The sequence below is a fragment of the Macrosteles quadrilineatus genome, unplaced genomic scaffold, assembly GCF_028750875.1.
Source record: "Macrosteles quadrilineatus isolate MER2022 unplaced genomic scaffold, UCM_ALF_1.0 Scaffold_9__3_contigs__length_116548681, whole genome shotgun sequence".
NCBI classification, from domain to species: domain Eukaryota; kingdom Metazoa; phylum Arthropoda; class Insecta; order Hemiptera; family Cicadellidae; genus Macrosteles; species Macrosteles quadrilineatus.
In genome coordinates, this window is record NW_026542602.1 from 85,843,580 (window position 1) to 85,864,869 (window position 21,290).

The following is a 21,290-nucleotide window of genomic DNA, read 5'->3' on the forward strand; positions in this document are numbered from 1 at the left end:
CATAATTTTTGCCCATCAAAATATTGAATTTCCCAATTTGTTTCCAAAACAACCACAATTTCTTTAGTAGGTCTAAACATAAAGAAACAAATAATTTAGTATTTAAAGTGTTTTCCTACACAGTTATTTGTTCCTTAATAATAAAAAAAAATGTCTATGTTATTATTGGCAAATCTATTAATTTTATACTACTGTAAGCATAAACAAACATGTTACTATAAAAATACACTTAATTACCCTACCTGTAGCAGAAAACCCAAGAACTTGTTAAAACCTTATGTTATGTAAATTGGAAGCAGCACTGAGAGGCTGAAGGGAAAATTTAAGTAAAAAATTTAATCAGGCAGATCAAAATTAATTTTGTCAGCAAGTTTGTCCGCAGGGGTATTTTTTACCAATATAATTGCTTATGAGTTTACCTAAAAAGGCTACTATGTAAGGAGTTTTGCTTCACATCACTGCCTTAATTGTGCATTTAAGTAGACTAACAGTGAAGACAATATTTCTTGCCTTATGCAAAGTTGTTTGGAATCAATTTTAAAGGTTATTATGAAAATGGTTTTTTTTATTTTCTTAAAAAATCAGCTAGTGTGCTTAGTATTTAAATTTATGTTTAAACTAATAACTTAAACTTACAACTTTTTGACGGAATATTGGTTCTTTCAATTTTTCTTAAAATTGGAGGAACTCCTCCTCAGTCTTCAGAGGTAGACTTTCAATAGGGAAAAATCCCTCTAAGGTGTTCTGAGGGATAGAGCGTTGCTCCCCTTGTCTGTCCAACGTCCTCTTAATATCTTCCACCTTTTTAATCAAATCCATCACTGCTTCCCACAGCATGCCAATATGTTTGCAGCTTTGGACATCCTTGCAAGCTGAAAAAAAAAACATAAAGTTAAGCTAAAATATTACAAGCTTTATTTAGTTAATTAACACAATACAGGATTTATAAGCTTATTATAGTGTTTTTTTTTTGCTAATGTAGAATTACATGAATAATAGAATTTCCCTAATATGGATGACAATGCAATATTATATAATTTAATTTTCATATTTCTCTTTGGCTACGCCCCATGGGCTTGATTTCATTAGCTCGCTTTCCTAAAAATTTTGATGTCAATTTTAAACAAAATTCCCGATGAGCTAGAGACTTGAAATTTGAAACATAGCTCACAAATGGATGACAATTCAATATTATATCATTTAATTTTCATATTTCCCTTGGGCTACGCCCCATCGGCTTCCAAAATTTCCTTGTTTACATTTTGAAAGAATGTAAATACTGTATATCAATTAATTTAAGTCAGCTGTAAATACTTAAATTTGACAGTTCGAAGAGCAGAGGTTAAGAGGTACAGGTTATGCTCCCAAGAGATTATATATACAAACAAACATTTCAAAATAAAGATAAACAATCTGATTGCAGATATAAAGGTGTTCGTTAATAATGTCAATTGTTATTTATTTAGTATTCTATAAAGTAAACAATAAATTTAATAGATTGATAATTTTATAGTTAGTAGGTAGGCCATACATTCAATCTAATACATAATTATATGAAAAGAAACTCAAATAAACCTTATATTTCCCACATGCCTCTATCTTAATATGATATAGATGCTTGAAATAGATTTAACATCCACACACATTCAAAACAAAAAGTAGAAAATAATTTATGAATTAACACTTATTTAAAACAAAGCTTTTTAAACACACTAAAAAGTAGAAAATAATTTATAAATATGTGGAGAGTATAAATACTTGTAAAATTTAAAATGAAAAACGTGGGGTGTTTGCAATTGATAATAATACATTAGTTCAATAGGTGAACGTAATTGTAAATTATCTATTGCATGCACCCCACGTTTTTTGTTTTAAATCTTACAAGTATTCATACTCTACACATATTTATAAATTATTTTCTACTTTTTAGTGAGTTTTTAAAAAGGTTTTTTTAAAGTTTTTATTCATAAATTATTATTTTATAGGCTGGTCAACTTTATTTGCACTAGGGACTGATAACATTCCTAACAAATACAGATAGCCCAAGGATATTAAAAAGAAAAAGAGGTTGCCTCAGTCACGCGTATGACGTCACCCGCCGACCCAGATCTGTTTACAAATAAATAAATGAAAAACAAACAACAATAACAAAGTACTTGACAGGTGACAGCTGTGTGAATTAAAAGCAGCACCGTCCGGGTCGGCGGGTGACGTCATACGCGCGACTGAGGCAACCTCTTTTTCTTTTTAATAGCCTTGCAGATAGCCTACACATAAAAATATTGAATTTTAGGTGATTAAAAATTTGCTGTGTCAGCTGGTAACTAAATAGAATAAACAAAAATTGAGAAAATCTACCAAAGATGAATTTAAAAGATCAAATGTTTGCAATATCAAACATTAGTTTTAAATAATACTTACCACCAACTATTGCATAGAGACTTGTTATGACAAAGGCTTTTTTATTGTTTCCAGTGATGGCTTTTCCTGTGAGAGAAAATGTCTCTGCCACATTGTCTGACAATATTTTTTTTTAACAGGTTTGCTGCCAGACTTTTAACACTGTTATCATTCAACGTAAGCAGCATCCTGGCCTAGATACAGAAACACAAATAAGTTATTAGTTTATATTTATTCATTCTAATGATGTAGGTATAACCTTTGACTAACAAATTAAATGTACAGTATACCCATTAAGAAAGCACCAAGATAATTGTAATGGATATCAAAGAGAAGGCTGTGAACAAATGGGATTGCTGTTAACTATCTTGTTTTTGCACCATATGTAACAAAGCAATTTTTTATAAAATTTTAGTTTTAGCGAATTTCCCATGAATGGAATTACTGTATAGGGAAAGCTCTTGGGTCTAACGGTATTACTTGGACCCTTTACTTTTTTGTTTTGAGATCCCTAGAGGCCAAAAACGCCATCTGTTCAAATTCATATGTATAATGTACGGTAGCGCGATAACTCGAGAAAAAACCATCCGATTTTGATGAAATTTGGTAAAAACGTGTATAACTAGGTTTATTCGAACGAGTTCGCAAACCAGCGTGATCGGACTATGGAAACAGGGGTTTTTGGGGTAAAAATTGGTTTTTCCCATTTTTGACCTTAAGATCATAAAATTTAACTACTTCTTTCCAAACCATTTTGTAGATCTTAAAGAAGCAAAGAATTTAGTATATTGAAGCGTTATTATGTGCCTAATGGCTATGGATAAAAATTTTTAAAAAATTGTAAATTAAAAATGTCCATGTTATTCTTATGGAGAATAAGTCAACTGTTGTAGTTTGCTTGTTTATATGCATATTTTGATCAAATTTGGAAAATGCATTTATTTCATACCAAACTATTACCATTAAAAAACACTTTTTTACCCTCCCTGTTGCGGCAAAGCTAAGTACTATTTAAACTAATGCTCTTTAAATAGGGAATAAATGTGATGATTCTGTCCGGACAGTCCTGATTTTTCCCTTAGAGTGGCAACCCTGGGTTATGGGAACAGGTCTTCTGGTAATAATTGGTTTTCATAATTTTTGCCCATCAAAATATTGAATTTCCCAATTTGTTTCCAAAACAACCACAATTTCTTTAGTAGGTCTAAACATAAAGAAACAAATAATTTAGTATTTAAAGTGTTTTCCTACACAGTTATTTGTTCCTTAATAATAAAAAAAAATGTCTATGTTATTATTGGCAAATCTATTAATTTTATACTACTGTAAGCTATAAACAAACATGTTACTATAAAAATACACTTAATTACCCTACCTGTAGCAGAAAACCCAAGAACTTGTTAAAACCTTATGTTATGTAAATTGGAAGCAGCACTGAGAGGCTGAAGGGAAAATTTAAGTAAAAAATTTAATCAGGCAGATCAAAATTAATTTTGTCAGCAAGTTTGTCCGCAGGGGTATTTTTTACCAATATAATTGCTTATGAGTTTACCTAAAAAGGCTACTATGTAAGGAGTTTTGCTTCACATCACTGCCTTAATTGTGCATTTAAGTAGACTAACAGTGAAGACAATATTTCTTGCCTTATGCAAAGTTGTTTGGAATCAATTTTAAAGGTTATTATGAAAATGGTTTTTTTTATTTTCTTAAAAAATCAGCTAGTGTGCTTAGTATTTAAATTTATGTTTAAACTAATAACTTAAACTTACAACTTTTTGACGGAATATTGGTTCTTTCAATTTTTCTTAAAATTGGAGGAACTCCTCCTCAGTCTTCAGAGGTAGACTTTCAATAGGGAAAAATCCCTCTAAGGTGTTCTGAGGGATAGAGCGTTGCTCCCCTTGTCTGTCCAACGTCCTCTTAATATCTTCCACCTTTTTAGTCAAATCCATCACTGCTTCCCACAGCATGCCAATATGTTTGCAGCTTTGGACATCCTTGCAAGCTGAAAAAAAAAACATAAAGTTAAGCTAAAATATTACAAGCTTTATTTAGTTAATTAACACAATACAGGATTTATAAGCTTATTATAGTGTTTTTTTTTTGCTAATGTAGAATTACATGAATAATAGAATTTCCCTAATATGGATGACAATGCAATATTATATAATTTAATTTTCATATTTCTCTTTGGCTACGCCCCATGGGCTTGATTTCATTAGCTCGCTTTCCTAAAAATTTTGATGTCAATTTTAAACAAAATTCCCGATGAGCTAGAGACTTGAAATTTGAAACATAGCTCACAAATGGATGACAATTCAATATTATATCATTTAATTTTCATATTTCCCTTGGGCTACGCCCCATCGGCTTCCAAAATTTCCTTGTTTACATTTTGAAAGAATGTAAATACTGTATATCAATTAATTTAAGTCAGCTGTAAATACTTAAATTTGACAGTTCGAAGAGCAGAGGTTAAGAGGTACAGGTTATGCTCCCAAGAGATTATATATACAAACAAACATTTCAAAATAAAGATAAACAATCTGATTGCAGATATAAAGGTGTTCGTTAATAATGTCAATTGTTATTTATTTAGTATTCTATAAAGTAAACAATAAATTTAATAGATTGATAATTTTATAGTTAGTAGGTAGGCCATACATTCCTATCTAATACATAATTATATGAAAAGAAACTCAAATAAACCTTATATTTCCCACATGCCTCTATCTTAATATGATATAGATGCTTGAAATAGATTTAACATCCACACACATTCAAAACAAAAAGTAGAAAATAATTTATGAATTAACACTTATTTAAAACAAAGCTTTTTAAACACACTAAAAAGTAGAAAATAATTTATAAATATGTGGATAGTATAAATACTTGTAAAATTTAAAATGAAAAACGTGGGGTGTTTGCAATTGATAATAATACATTAGTTCAATAGGTGAACGTAATTGTAAATTATCTATTGCATGCACCCCACGTTTTTTGTTTTAAATCTTACAAGTATTCATACTCTACACATATTTATAAATTATTTTCTACTTTTTAGTGAGTTTTTAAAAAGGTTTTTTTTAAGTTTTTATTCATAAATTATTATTTTATAGGCTGGTCAACTTTATTTGCACTAGGGACTGATAACATTCCTAACAAATACAGATAGCCCAAGGATATTAAAAAGAAAAAGAGGTTGCCTCAGTCACGCGTATGACGTCACCCGCCGACCCAGATCTGTTTACAAATAAATAAATGAAAAACAAACAACAATAACAAAGTACTTGACAGGTGACAGCTGTGTGAATTAAAAGCAGCACCGTCCGGGTCGGCGGGTGACGTCATACGCGCGACTGAGGCAACCTCTTTTTCTTTTTAATAGCCTTGCAGATAGCCTACACATAAAAATATTGAATTTTAGGTGATTAAAAATTTGCTGTGTCAGCTGGTAACTAAATAGAATAAACAAAAATTGAGAAAATCTACCAAAGATGAATTTAAAAGATCAAATGTTTGCAATATCAAACATTAGTTTTAAATAATACTTACCACCAACTATTGCATAGAGACTTGTTATGACAAAGGCTTTTTTATTGTTTCCAGTGATGGCTTTTCCTGTGAGAGAAAATGTCTCTGCCACATTGTCTGACAATATTTTTTTTTAACAGGTTTGCTGCCAGACTTTTAACACTGTTATCATTCAACGTAAGCAGCATCCTGGCCTAGATACAGAAACACAAATAAGTTATTAGTTTATATTTATTCATTCTAATGATGTAGGTATAACCTTTGACTAACAAATTAAATGTACAGTATACCCATTAAGAAAGCACCAAGATAATTGTAATGGATATCAAAGAGAAGGCTGTGAACAAATGGGATTGCTGTTAACTATCTTGTTTTTGCACCATATGTAACAAAGCAATTTTTTATAAAATTTTAGTTTTAGCGAATTTCCCATGAATGGAATTACTGTATAGGGAAAGCTCTTGGGTCTAACGGTATTACTTGGACCCTTTACTTTTTTGTTTTGAGATCCCTAGAGGCCAAAAACGCCATCTGTTCAAATTCATATGTATAATGTACGGTAGCGCGATAACTCGAGAAAAATCATCCGATTTTGATGAAATTTGGTAAAAACGTGTATAACTAGGTTTATTCGAACGAGTTCGCAAACCAGCGTGATCGGACTATGGAAACAGGGGTTTTTGGGGTAAAAATTGGTTTTTCCCATTTTTGACCTTAAGATCATAAAATTTAACTACTTCTTTCCAAACCATTTTGTAGATCTTAAAGAAGCAAAGAATTTAGTATATTGAAGCGTTATTATGTGCCTAATGGCTATGGATAAAATTTTTTAAAAAATTGTAAATTAAAAATGTCCATGTTATTCTTATGGAGAATAAGTCAACTGTTGTAGTTTGCTTGTTTATATGCATATTTTGATCAAATTTGGAAAATGCATTTATTTCATACCAAACTATTACCATTAAAAAACACTTTTTTACCCTCCCTGTTGCGGCAAAGCTAAGTACTCTTTAAACTAATGCTCTTTAAATAGGGAATAAATGTGATGATTCTGTCCGGACAGTCCCGATTTTTCCCTTAGAGTGGCAACCCTGGGTTATGGGAACAGGTCTTCTGGTAATAATTGGTTTTCATAATTTTTGCCCATCAAAATATTGAATTTCCCAATTTGTTTCCAAAACAACCACAATTTCTTTAGTAGGTCTAAACATAAAGAAACAAATAATTTAGTATTTAAAGTGTTTTCCTACACAGTTATTTGTTCCTTAATAATAAAAAAAAATGTCTATGTTATTATTGGCAAATCTATTAATTTTATACTACTGTAAGCTATAAACAAACATGTTACTATAAAAATACACTTAATTACCCTACCTGTAGCAGAAAACCCAAGAACTTGTTAAAACCTTATGTTATGTAAATTGGAAGCAGCACTGAGAGGCTGAAGGGAAAATTTAAGTAAAAAATTTAATCAGGCAGATCAAAATTAATTTTGTCAGCAAGTTTGTCCGCAGGGGTATTTTTTACCAATATAATTGCTTATGAGTTTACCTAAAAAGGCTACTATGTAAGGAGTTTTGCTTCACATCACTGCCTTAATTGTGCATTTAAGTAGACTAACAGTGAAGACAATATTTCTTGCCTTATGCAAAGTTGTTTGGAATCAATTTTAAAGGTTATTATGAAAATGGTTTTTTTTATTTTCTTAAAAAATCAGCTAGTGTGCTTAGTATTTAAATTTATGTTTAAACTAATAACTTAAACTTACAACTTTTTGACGGAATATTGGTTCTTTCAATTTTTCTTAAAATTGGAGGAACTCCTCCTCAGTCTTCAGAGGTAGACTTTCAATAGGGAAAAATCCCTCTAAGGTGTTCTGAGGGATAGAGCGTTGCTCCCCTTGTCTGTCCAACGTCCTCTTAATATCTTCCACCTTTTTAGTCAAATCCATCACTGCTTCCCACAGCATGCCAATATGTTTGCAGCTTTGGACATCCTTGCAAGCTGAAAAAAAAAACATAAAGTTAAGCTAAAATATTACAAGCTTTATTTAGTTAATTAACACAATACAGGATTTATAAGCTTATTATAGTGTTTTTTTTTTGCTAATGTAGAATTACATGAATAATAGAATTTCCCTAATATGGATGACAATGCAATATTATATAATTTAATTTTCATATTTCTCTTTGGCTACGCCCCATGGGCTTGATTTCATTAGCTCGCTTTCCTAAAAATTTTGATGTCAATTTTAAACAAAATTCCCGATGAGCTAGAGACTTGAAATTTGAAACATAGCTCACAAATGGATGACAATTCAATATTATATCATTTAATTTTCATATTTCCCTTGGGCTACGCCCCATTGGCTTCCAAAATTTCCTTGTTTACATTTTGAAAGAATGTAAATACTGTATATCAATTAATTTAAGTCAGCTGTAAATACTTAAATTTGACAGTTCGAAGAGCAGAGGTTAAGAGGTACAGGTTATGCTCCCAAGAGATTATATATACAAACAAACATTTCAAAATAAAGATAAACAATCTGATTGCAGATATAAAGGTGTTCGTTAATAATGTCAATTGTTATTTATTTAGTATTCTATAAAGTAAACAATAAATTTAATAGATTGATAATTTTATAGTTAGTAGGTAGGCCATACATTCCTATCTAATACATAATTATATGAAAAGAAACTCAAATAAACCTTATATTTCCCACATGCCTCTATCTTAATATGATATAGATGCTTGAAATAGATTTAACATCCACACACATTCAAAACAAAAAGTAGAAAATAATTTATGAATTAACACTTATTTAAAACAAAGCTTTTTAAACACACTAAAAAGTAGAAAATAATTTATAAATATGTGGAGAGTATAAATACTTGTAAAATTTAAAATGAAAAACGTGGGGTGTTTGCAATTGATAATAATACATTAGTTCAATAGGTGAACGTAATTGTAAATTATCTATTGCATGCACCCCACGTTTTTTGTTTTAAATCTTACAAGTATTCATACTCTACACATATTTATAAATTATTTTCTACTTTTTAGTGAGTTTTTAAAAAGGTTTTTTTAAAGTTTTTATTCATAAATTATTATTTTATAGGCTGGTCAACTTTATTTGCACTAGGGACTGATAACATTCCTAACAAATACAGATAGCCCAAGGATATTAAAAAGAAAAAGAGGTTGCCTCAGTCACGCGTATGACGTCACCCGCCGACCCAGATCTGTTTACAAATAAATAAATGAAAAACAAACAACAATAACAAAGTACTTGACAGGTGACAGCTGTGTGAATTAAAAGCAGCACCGTCCGGGTCGGCGGGTGACGTCATACGCGCGACTGAGGCAACCTCTTTTTCTTTTTAATAGCCTTGCAGATAGCCTACACATAAAAATATTGAATTTTAGGTGATTAAAAATTTGCTGTGTCAGCTGGTAACTAAATAGAATAAACAAAAATTGAGAAAATCTACCAAAGATGAATTTAAAAGATCAAATGTTTGCAATATCAAACATTAGTTTTAAATAATACTTACCACCAACTATTGCATAGAGACTTGTTATGACAAAGGCTTTTTTATTGTTTCCAGTGATGGCTTTTCCTGTGAGAGAAAATGTCTCTGCCACATTGTCTGACAATATTTTTTTTTAACAGGTTTGCTGCCAGACTTTTAACACTGTTATCATTCAACGTAAGCAGCATCCTGGCCTAGATACAGAAACACAAATAAGTTATTAGTTTATATTTATTCATTCTAATGATGTAGGTATAACCTTTGACTAACAAATTAAATGTACAGTATACCCATTAAGAAAGCACCAAGATAATTGTAATGGATATCAAAGAGAAGGCTGTGAACAAATGGGATTGCTGTTAACTATCTTGTTTTTGCACCATATGTAACAAAGCAATTTTTTATAAAATTTTAGTTTTAGCGAATTTCCCATGAATGGAATTACTGTATAGGGAAAGCTCTTGGGTCTAACGGTATTACTTGGACCCTTTACTTTTTTGTTTTGAGATCCCTAGAGGCCAAAAACGCCATCTGTTCAAATTCATATGTATAATGTACGGTAGCGCGATAACTCGAGAAAAAACCATCCGATTTTGATGAAATTTGGTAAAAACGTGTATAACTAGGTTTATTCGAACGAGTTCGCAAACCAGCGTGATCGGACTATGGAAACAGGGGTTTTTGGGGTAAAAATTGGTTTTTCCCATTTTTGACCTTAAGATCATAAAATTTAACTACTTCTTTCCAAACCATTTTGTAGATCTTAAAGAAGCAAAGAATTTAGTATATTGAAGCGTTATTATGTGCCTAATGGCTATGGATAAAAATTTTTAAAAAATTGTAAATTAAAAATGTCCATGTTATTCTTATGGAGAATAAGTCAACTGTTGTAGTTTGCTTGTTTATATGCATATTTTGATCAAATTTGGAAAATGCATTTATTTCATACCAAACTATTACCATTAAAAAACACTTTTTTACCCTCCCTGTTGCGGCAAAGCTAAGTACTATTTAAACTAATGCTCTTTAAATAGGGAATAAATGTGATGATTCTGTCCGGACAGTCCCGATTTTTCCCTTAGAGTGGCAACCCTGGGTTATGGGAACAGGTCTTCTGGTAATAATTGGTTTTCATAATTTTTGCCCATCAAAATATTGAATTTCCCAATTTGTTTCCAAAACAACCACAATTTCTTTAGTAGGTCTAAACATAAAGAAACAAATAATTTAGTATTTAAAGTGTTTTCCTACACAGTTATTTGTTCCTTAATAATAAAAAAAAATGTCTATGTTATTATTGGCAAATCTATTAATTTTATACTACTGTAAGCTATAAACAAACATGTTACTATAAAAATACACTTAATTACCCTACCTGTAGCAGAAAACCCAAGAACTTGTTAAAACCTTATGTTATGTAAATTGGAAGCAGCACTGAGAGGCTGAAGGGAAAATTTAAGTAAAAAATTTAATCAGGCAGATCAAAATTAATTTTGTCAGCAAGTTTGTCCGCAGGGGTATTTTTTACCAATATAATTGCTTATGAGTTTACCTAAAAAGGCTACTATGTAAGGAGTTTTGCTTCACATCACTGCCTTAATTGTGCATTTAAGTAGACTAACAGTGAAGACAATATTTCTTGCCTTATGCAAAGTTGTTTGGAATCAATTTTAAAGGTTATTATGAAAATGGTTTTTTTTATTTTCTTAAAAAATCAGCTAGTGTGCTTAGTATTTAAATTTATGTTTAAACTAATAACTTAAACTTACAACTTTTTGACGGAATATTGGTTCTTTCAATTTTTCTTAAAATTGGAGGAACTCCTCCTCAGTCTTCAGAGGTAGACTTTCAATAGGGAAAAATCCCTCTAAGGTGTTCTGAGGGATAGAGCGTTGCTCCCCTTGTCTGTCCAACGTCCTCTTAATATCTTCCACCTTTTTAGTCAAATCCATCACTGCTTCCCACAGCATGCCAATATGTTTGCAGCTTTGGACATCCTTGCAAGCTGAAAAAAAAAACATAAAGTTAAGCTAAAATATTACAAGCTTTATTTAGTTAATTAACACAATACAGGATTTATAAGCTTATTATAGTGTTTTTTTTTTGCTAATGTAGAATTACATGAATAATAGAATTTCCCTAATATGGATGACAATGCAATATTATATAATTTAATTTTCATATTTCTCTTTGGCTACGCCCCATGGGCTTGATTTCATTAGCTCGCTTTCCTAAAAATTTTGATGTCAATTTTAAACAAAATTCCCGATGAGCTAGAGACTTGAAATTTGAAACATAGCTCACAAATGGATGACAATTCAATATTATATCATTTAATTTTCATATTTCCCTTGGGCTACGCCCCATTGGCTTCCAAAATTTCCTTGTTTACATTTTGAAAGAATGTAAATACTGTATATCAATTAATTTAAGTCAGCTGTAAATACTTAAATTTGACAGTTCGAAGAGCAGAGGTTAAGAGGTACAGGTTATGCTCCCAAGAGATTATATATACAAACAAACATTTCAAAATAAAGATAAACAATCTGATTGCAGATATAAAGGTGTTCGTTAATAATGTCAATTGTTATTTATTTAGTATTCTATAAAGTAAACAATAAATTTAATAGATTGATAATTTTATAGTTAGTAGGTAGGCCATACATTCAATCTAATACATAATTATATGAAAAGAAACTCAAATAAACCTTATATTTCCCACATGCCTCTATCTTAATATGATATAGATGCTTGAAATAGATTTAACATCCACACACATTCAAAACAAAAAGTAGAAAATAATTTATGAATTAACACTTATTTAAAACAAAGCTTTTTAAACACACTAAAAAGTAGAAAATAATTTATAAATATGTGGAGAGTATAAATACTTGTAAAATTTAAAATGAAAAACGTGGGGTGTTTGCAATTGATAATAATACATTAGTTCAATAGGTGAACGTAATTGTAAATTATCTATTGCATGCACCCCACGTTTTTTGTTTTAAATCTTACAAGTATTCATACTCTACACATATTTATAAATTATTTTCTACTTTTTAGTGAGTTTTTAAAAAGGTTTTTTTTAAGTTTTTATTCATAAATTATTATTTTATAGGCTGGTCAACTTTATTTGCACTAGGGACTGATAACATTCCTAACAAATACAGATAGCCCAAGGATATTAAAAAGAAAAAGAGGTTGCCTCAGTCACGCGTATGACGTCACCCGCCGACCCAGATCTGTTTACAAATAAATAAATGAAAAACAAACAACAATAACAAAGTACTTGACAGGTGACAGCTGTGTGAATTAAAAGCAGCACCGTCCGGGTCGGCGGGTGACGTCATACGCGCGACTGAGGCAACCTCTTTTTCTTTTTAATAGCCTTGCAGATAGCCTACACATAAAAATATTGAATTTTAGGTGATTAAAAATTTGCTGTGTCAGCTGGTAACTAAATAGAATAAACAAAAATTGAGAAAATCTACCAAAGATGAATTTAAAAGATCAAATGTTTGCAATATCAAACATTAGTTTTAAATAATACTTACCACCAACTATTGCATAGAGACTTGTTATGACAAAGGCTTTTTTATTGTTTCCAGTGATGGCTTTTCCTGTGAGAGAAAATGTCTCTGCCACATTGTCTGACAATATTTTTTTTTAACAGGTTTGCTGCCAGACTTTTAACACTGTTATCATTCAACGTAAGCAGCATCCTGGCCTAGATACAGAAACACAAATAAGTTATTAGTTTATATTTATTCATTCTAATGATGTAGGTATAACCTTTGACTAACAAATTAAATGTACAGTATACCCATTAAGAAAGCACCAAGATAATTGTAATGGATATCAAAGAGAAGGCTGTGAACAAATGGGATTGCTGTTAACTATCTTGTTTTTGCACCATATGTAACGAAGCAATTTTTTATAAAATTTTAGTTTTAGCGAATTTCCCATGAATGGAATTACTGTATAGGGAAAGCTCTTGGGTCTAACGGTATTACTTGGACCCTTTACTTTTTTGTTTTGAGATCCCTAGAGGCCAAAAACGCCATCTGTTCAAATTCATATGTATAATGTACGGTAGCGCGATAACTCGAGAAAAAACCATCCGATTTTGATGAAATTTGGTAAAAACGTGTATAACTAGGTTTATTCGAACGAGTTCGCAAACCAGCGTGATCGGACTATGGAAACAGGGGTTTTTGGGGTAAAAATTGGTTTTTCCCATTTTTGACCTTAAGATCATAAAATTTAACTACTTCTTTCCAAACCATTTTGTAGATCTTAAAGAAGCAAAGAATTTAGTATATTGAAGCGTTATTATGTGCCTAATGGCTATGGATAAAAATTTTTAAAAAATTGTAAATTAAAAATGTCCATGTTATTCTTATGGAGAATAAGTCAACTGTTGTAGTTTGCTTGTTTATATGCATATTTTGATCAAATTTGGAAAATGCATTTATTTCATACCAAACTATTACCATTAAAAAACACTTTTTTACCCTCCCTGTTGCGGCAAAGCTAAGTACTATTTAAACTAATGCTCTTTAAATAGGGAATAAATGTGATGATTCTGTCCGGACAGTCCCGATTTTTCCCTTAGAGTGGCAACCCTGGGTTATGGGAACAGGTCTTCTGGTAATAATTGGTTTTCATAATTTTTGCCCATCAAAATATTGAATTTCCCAATTTGTTTCCAAAACAACCACAATTTCTTTAGTAGGTCTAAACATAAAGAAACAAATAATTTAGTATTTAAAGTGTTTTCCTACACAGTTATTTGTTCCTTAATAATAAAAAAAAATGTCTATGTTATTATTGGCAAATCTATTAATTTTATACTACTGTAAGCTATAAACAAACATGTTACTATAAAAATACACTTAATTACCCTACCTGTAGCAGAAAACCCAAGAACTTGTTAAAACCTTATGTTATGTAAATTGGAAGCAGCACTGAGAGGCTGAAGGGAAAATTTAAGTAAAAAATTTAATCAGGCAGATCAAAATTAATTTTGTCAGCAAGTTTGTCCGCAGGGGTATTTTTTACCAATATAATTGCTTATGAGTTTACCTAAAAAGGCTACTATGTAAGGAGTTTTGCTTCACATCACTGCCTTAATTGTGCATTTAAGTAGACTAACAGTGAAGACAATATTTCTTGCCTTATGCAAAGTTGTTTGGAATCAATTTTAAAGGTTATTATGAAAATGGTTTTTTTTATTTTCTTAAAAAATCAGCTAGTGTGCTTAGTATTTAAATTTATGTTTAAACTAATAACTTAAACTTACAACTTTTTGACGGAATATTGGTTATTTCAATTTTTCTTAAAATTGGAGGAACTCCTCCTCAGTCTTCAGAGGTAGACTTTCAATAGGGAAAAATCCCTCTAAGGTGTTCTGAGGGATAGAGCGTTGCTCCCCTTGTCTGTCCAACGTCCTCTTAATATCTTCCACCTTTTTAGTCAAATCCATCACTGCTTCCCACAGCATGCCAATATGTTTGCAGCTTTGGACATCCTTGCAAGCTGAAAAAAAAACATAAAGTTAAGCTAAAATATTACAAGCTTTATTTAGTTAATTAACACAATACAGGATTTATAAGCTTATTATAGTGTTTTTTTTTTGCTAATGTAGAATTACATGAATAATAGAATTTCCCTAATATGGATGACAATGCAATATTATATAATTTAATTTTCATATTTCTCTTTGGCTACGCCCCATGGGCTTGATTTCATTAGCTCGCTTTCCTAAAAATTTTGATGTCAATTTTAAACAAAATTCCCGATGAGCTAGAGACTTGAAATTTGAAACATAGCTCACAAATGGATGACAATTCAATATTATATCATTTAATTTTCATATTTCCCTTGGGCTACGCCCCATTGGCTTCCAAAATTTCCTTGTTTACATTTTGAAAGAATGTAAATACTGTATATCAATTAATTTAAGTCAGCTGTAAATACTTAAATTTGACAGTTCGAAGAGCAGAGGTTAAGAGGTACAGGTTATGCTCCCAAGAGATTATATATACAAACAAACATTTCAAAATAAAGATAAACAATCTGATTGCAGATATAAAGGTGTTCGTTAATAATGTCAATTGTTATTTATTTAGTATTCTATAAAGTAAACAATAAATTTAATAGATTGATAATTTTATAGTTAGTAGGTAGGCCATACATTCCTATCTAATACATAATTATATGAAAAGAAACTCAAATAAACCTTATATTTCCCACATGCCTCTATCTTAATATGATATAGATGCTTGAAATAGATTTAACATCCACACACATTCAAAACAAAAAGTAGAAAATAATTTATGAATTAACACTTATTTAAAACAAAGCTTTTTAAACACACTAAAAAGTAGAAAATAATTTATAAATATGTGGATAGTATAAATACTTGTAAAATTTAAAATGAAAAACGTGGGGTGTTTGCAATTGATAATAATACATTAGTTCAATAGGTGAACGTAATTGTAAATTATCTATTGCATGCACCCCACGTTTTTTGTTTTAAATCTTACAAGTATTCATACTCTACACATATTTATAAATTATTTTCTACTTTTTAGTGAGTTTTTAAAAAGGTTTTTTTTAAGTTTTTATTCATAAATTATTATTTTATAGGCTGGTCAACTTTATTTGCACTAGGGACTGATAACATTCCTAACAAATACAGATAGCCTACACATAAAAATATTGAATTTTAGGTGATTAAAAATTTGCTGTGTCAGCTGGTAACTAAATAGAATAAACAAAAATTGAGAAAATCTACCAAAGATGAATTTAAAAGATCAAATGTTTGCAATATCAAACATTAGTTTTAAATAATACTTACCACCAACTATTGCATAGAGACTTGTTATGACAAAGGCTTTTTTATTGTTTCCAGTGATGGCTTTTCCTGTGAGAGAAAATGTCTCTGCCACATTGTCTGACAATATTTTTTTTAACAGGTTTGCTGCCAGACTTTTAACACTGTTATCATTCAACGTAAGCAGCATCCTGGCCTAGATACAGAAACACAAATAAGTTATTAGTTTATATTTATTCATTCTAATGATGTAGGTATAACCTTTGACTAACAAATTAAATGTACAGTATACCCATTAAGAAAGCACCAAGATAATTGTAATGGATATCAAAGAGAAGGCTGTGAACAAATGGGATTGCTGTTAACTATCTTGTTTTTGCACCATATGTAACAAAGCAATTTTTTATAAAATTTTAGTTTTAGCGAATTTCCCATGAATGGAATTACTGTATAGGGAAAGCTCTTGGGTCTAACGGTATTACTTGGACCCTTTACTTTTTTGTTTTGAGATCCCTAGAGGCCAAAAACGCCATCTGTTCAAATTCATATGTATAATGTACGGTAGCGCGATAACTCGAGAAAAAATCATCCGATTTTGATGAAATTTGGTAAAACGTGTATAACTAGGTTTATTCGAACGAGTTCGCAAACCAGCATGATCGGACTATGGAAACAGGGGTTTTTGGGGTAAAAATTGGTTTTTCCTAGGGATGGACGGGTCCCGAAATTTCGGGAATTTTTCGGGAAAAAAATATTCCCGATTATCGGGACGGGATTACATTTGATTCGGGAATTTTTCGGGACGGGATTTGGTCCGATCGCCGGCGATTTTGCCGCTTCGCGAGTGCCGATGACGCCGCTATTGCGAGCGATAGGTCCGCGAACGCAGGAGACGAAGTCGTTTCGACGATTGCGCCGTGACCGCGGAGTCATACCGACGATCGCGCCGTGACCGCGGAGCCATACCGACGATCACGCCGTGACCGCGGAGTCATACTGACGATCACGCCGTGACCACGGAGTCATACCGACGATCACGTCGTGACCACGGAGTCATACCGACGATCACCCCGTGACCGCGGAGTCATACCGACGATCGCGCCGTGACCGTGAGTCATACCGACGATCATACCGTGACCGCGAGTCATACCGACGATCACGCCGTGACCGTGAGTCATACCGACGATCACCCCGTGACCGCGAGTCATACCGACGATCGCGCCGTGACCGTGAGTCATACCGACGATCATGCCGTGACCGCGAGTCATACCGACGATCGCGCCGTGACCGTGAGTCATACCGACGATCATACCGTGACCGCGAGTCATACCGACGATCACGCCGTGACCGTGAGTCATACCGACGATCACCCCGTGACCGCGAGTCATACCGACGATCGCGCCGTGACCGTGAGTCATACCGACGATCATGCCGTGACCGTGAGTCATACCGACGATCATGCCGTGACCGCGAGTCATACCGACGATCGCGCCGTGACCGCGAGTCCTTTCGACCGCGAGTGTCAAGTTTCTATAGGTACCTGAAAAATTGTTACCCATTTTTTTGGTTGTTATAGATCAGTGCCACAAACGGTAAAGATTGATTTTGTATGCCTTTTTTGGTAACTGCAATACTCAAGACTTTCTTTTTATGCACAGAAAAAAATCCCGTCCCGTCCCGTCCCGAAAATCGGGAAGGAAATAAAAATCCCGTCCCGTCCCGTCCCGAACTAAAAATTCAATCCCGTCCATCCCTAGTTTTTCCCATTTTTGACCTTAAGATCATAAAATTTAACTACTTCTTTCCAAACCATTTTGTAGATCTTAAAGAAGCAAAGAATTTAGTATATTGAAGCGTTCAGTGTTGGGGAAGCTACTTTTAAAATGTAGCTAGCTACAACTACTGCTACATTTCCAAAAAAGTAGCTTAGCTACAGCTACAGCTACAGTTCCGAAAAAGTAGCTAGCTACAACTACAGCTACAATGGAATGTAGCTATAGCTACAATTTTAGCTACTTTTCCAAAGACGTTACTTTTTATTCCACGCACATTAGGTAAATGTAAAATTAATTGCAACTACATAAACCTAACATTACGACAACAGAACCAAAATAAGTTAGTTGGGTGTTCCATCATATTATTACTTATTTTGAAATATTGCATTATTTGTAAGCATCTTATATGTAAATTTCATTAAGTTCAAAGGACATACAACCAAACTATATTTTAAAATCTCATTTTATTTCTTTAATATAGATTCATTTATAGATGTCTTATATCAACAATTAAGACCAATAAAACTGTAAAACGATTATTTAAAAATACTTTTTTGTGTTACAGAGCCTAGCCTACTGAAATTGGAGTTTATTGCCTTTTTTAGCGAATTTCCCATATAGGGAATAAGCTATTACCGTAGGTCTCATGGTAAGACCTAGACCCGGGACCGATTTACTTTTTCGTTTTGAGGTCCCCAGAGGCCAAAAACACCATCCGTTCATATATATATATATATATATATTTATATATGTGTCCGTTAGCGCGATAACTCGAGCAAAATTGATCCGATTTTGATGAAATTTGGTACATACGTGTAAACCTACATTTATTCGAACGAGTTCGCGAACCAGCATAATCGGACCATGGGATCAGGGGTTTATGGGGGTTTTTATGGGGTAAAAATGGGGTTTTCTCATTTTTGACCCTAAAAACTTTAAATTTCTTAATTTCTCTCTAGACCATTTTGAAGAGCTTAAAAAAACAAATAATTTAGTATATTGAAGTTTTTTTGAATGTTCATTGACTACGGAGAAAATTAAAAAAATTGTAAATTTAAAATTCCCATGTTATTCTTATAGAGAATAAATAAACTGTTCTAGTTTGCTTGTTTATGGATATATTTTAATCAAATTTGGCAATTTGTCTTATTTCATACTAACCTATCAATATTTCAATTGAAAAAACACCTCAACATCTTCCCCGTAGCAGCAAACCTAACTACTCACTAAAATTAATGTTATTTAAATAGGAAATAAATCTGAAAATTTATAGGGAATATTTTAGTAGAAATCAAGCCGGGTAAATGGAAATTCGCTTAGTATGCAGGTTTGCTGCGACGGGGGTATTTACTTTTAATGTTAAACACGACATTGCTATAACTTTTAACCATAATGATAAGTAATTTTTGTTCTATGAATAACACTTTTCAATGTCAAGAAATCGTCCTTTATTGTCATTATGCATTGGGCCAATTGTGCTTCAACCTAGTTGGTACAGAAAACAGTATTCAGCAACCTATTCTGAAATCGGCTTTTGATTTAAACATGTTGAAATTTGTAAATTAAAAATAACATGTAGGCCTACTTGGCTATGTAACAAGCTGGCTATAGTAGGCTTGTTCTTTCAAGGACTAAACAGATATATTCCTAATAATTGAACTTGGAACTTGGTATTCGTCTTAAATCATAGCATAGCCTAGGAATAGTCCTATACAAGAGCTGTTAGCAGGAGTAAACTATGCTATTTTTTCAATCTAAGTTTCATGTTATATGGATATTTTTTCGTTACAATTATCATGTAGTCTAGGCATATCTTAAATCTCATCAGGTAATTTCCTCTTTGTTAATTTAGTAAGCCTTTGAAAAATCTTCGTAATCTAACCAAGGAAGGGCTTGTGATGATGAACCACAAATCAACAGCTGAAGCTAGACCAGCTTTCTCATTATTTTAAGGTTTAGTGTTGGTTTCCATTAAAACCCAAGTTGAAACACTATCAATATAACCATGAAACTAAATTGATAACTAATTTCCCTGTTAATCACTTGCAAGCATTCAATAGCTTCTCTTGTCACCGGTAACGTTTGAACGTCGTCTGCAACTAGCGATTTTATTTTATCTGACAGTAATCATAGAGTAGCAAATTAAGGAAATGAGAGCCAAAAATGTGGATAACACTAATTTAATAGCCTCCATGTCCACACAACGTTGTAATAGGGAATGAAACGGCTGCAACCAGCTGTATAAAGCCAAGAAAGTAGGCCTATTTTTTTTTAAATCTCAGTTTGAAAGAGGTTGTTTCACGTAAGGTTGAGGTTATGATAAAAATCACTATCTCAAACAGAGTTAATGTAGCGAGAAAAGTAGCTAAAATTCCGCTACAGCTACTTTAAAAATGTAGCTAGCTACAGCTAAAGCTACAAAATCTTAAAAGTAGCGTAGCTACAGCTAACGCTACAAAAAAGTAGCGTGCTACTGTAGCGTCGCTACTTGTAGCGCGCTACTTCCCAACACTGGAAGCGTTATTATGTGCCTAATGGCTATGGATAAAAATTTTAAAAAAATTGTAAATTAAAAATGTCCATGTTATTCTTATGGAGAATAAGTCAACTGTTGTAGTTTGCTTGTTTATATGCATATTTTGATCAAATTTGGAAAATGCATTTATTTCATACCAAACTATTACCATTAAAAAACACTTTTTTACCCTCCCTGTTGCGGCAAAGCTAAGTACTCTTTAAACTAATGCTCTTTAAATAGGGAATAAATGTGATGATTCTGTCCGGACAGTCCCGATTTTTCCCTTGGAGTGGCAACCCTGGGTTATGGGAACAGGTCTTCTGGTAATAATTGGTTTTCATAATTTTTGCCCATCAAAATATTGAATTTCCCAATTTGTTTCCAAAACAACCACAATTTCTTTAGTAGGTCTAAACATAAAGAAACAAATAATTTAGTATTTAAAGTGTTTTCCTACACAGTTATTTGTTCCTAAATAATAAAAAAAAATGTCTATGTTATTATTGGCAAATCTATTAATTTTATACTACTGTAAGCTATAAACAAACATGTTACTATAAAAATACACTTTATTACCCTACCTGTAGCAGAAAACCCAAGAACTTGTTAAAACCTTATGTTATGTAAATTGGAAGCAGCACTGAGAGGCTGAAGGGAAAATTTAAGTAAAAAATTTAATCAGGCAGATCAAA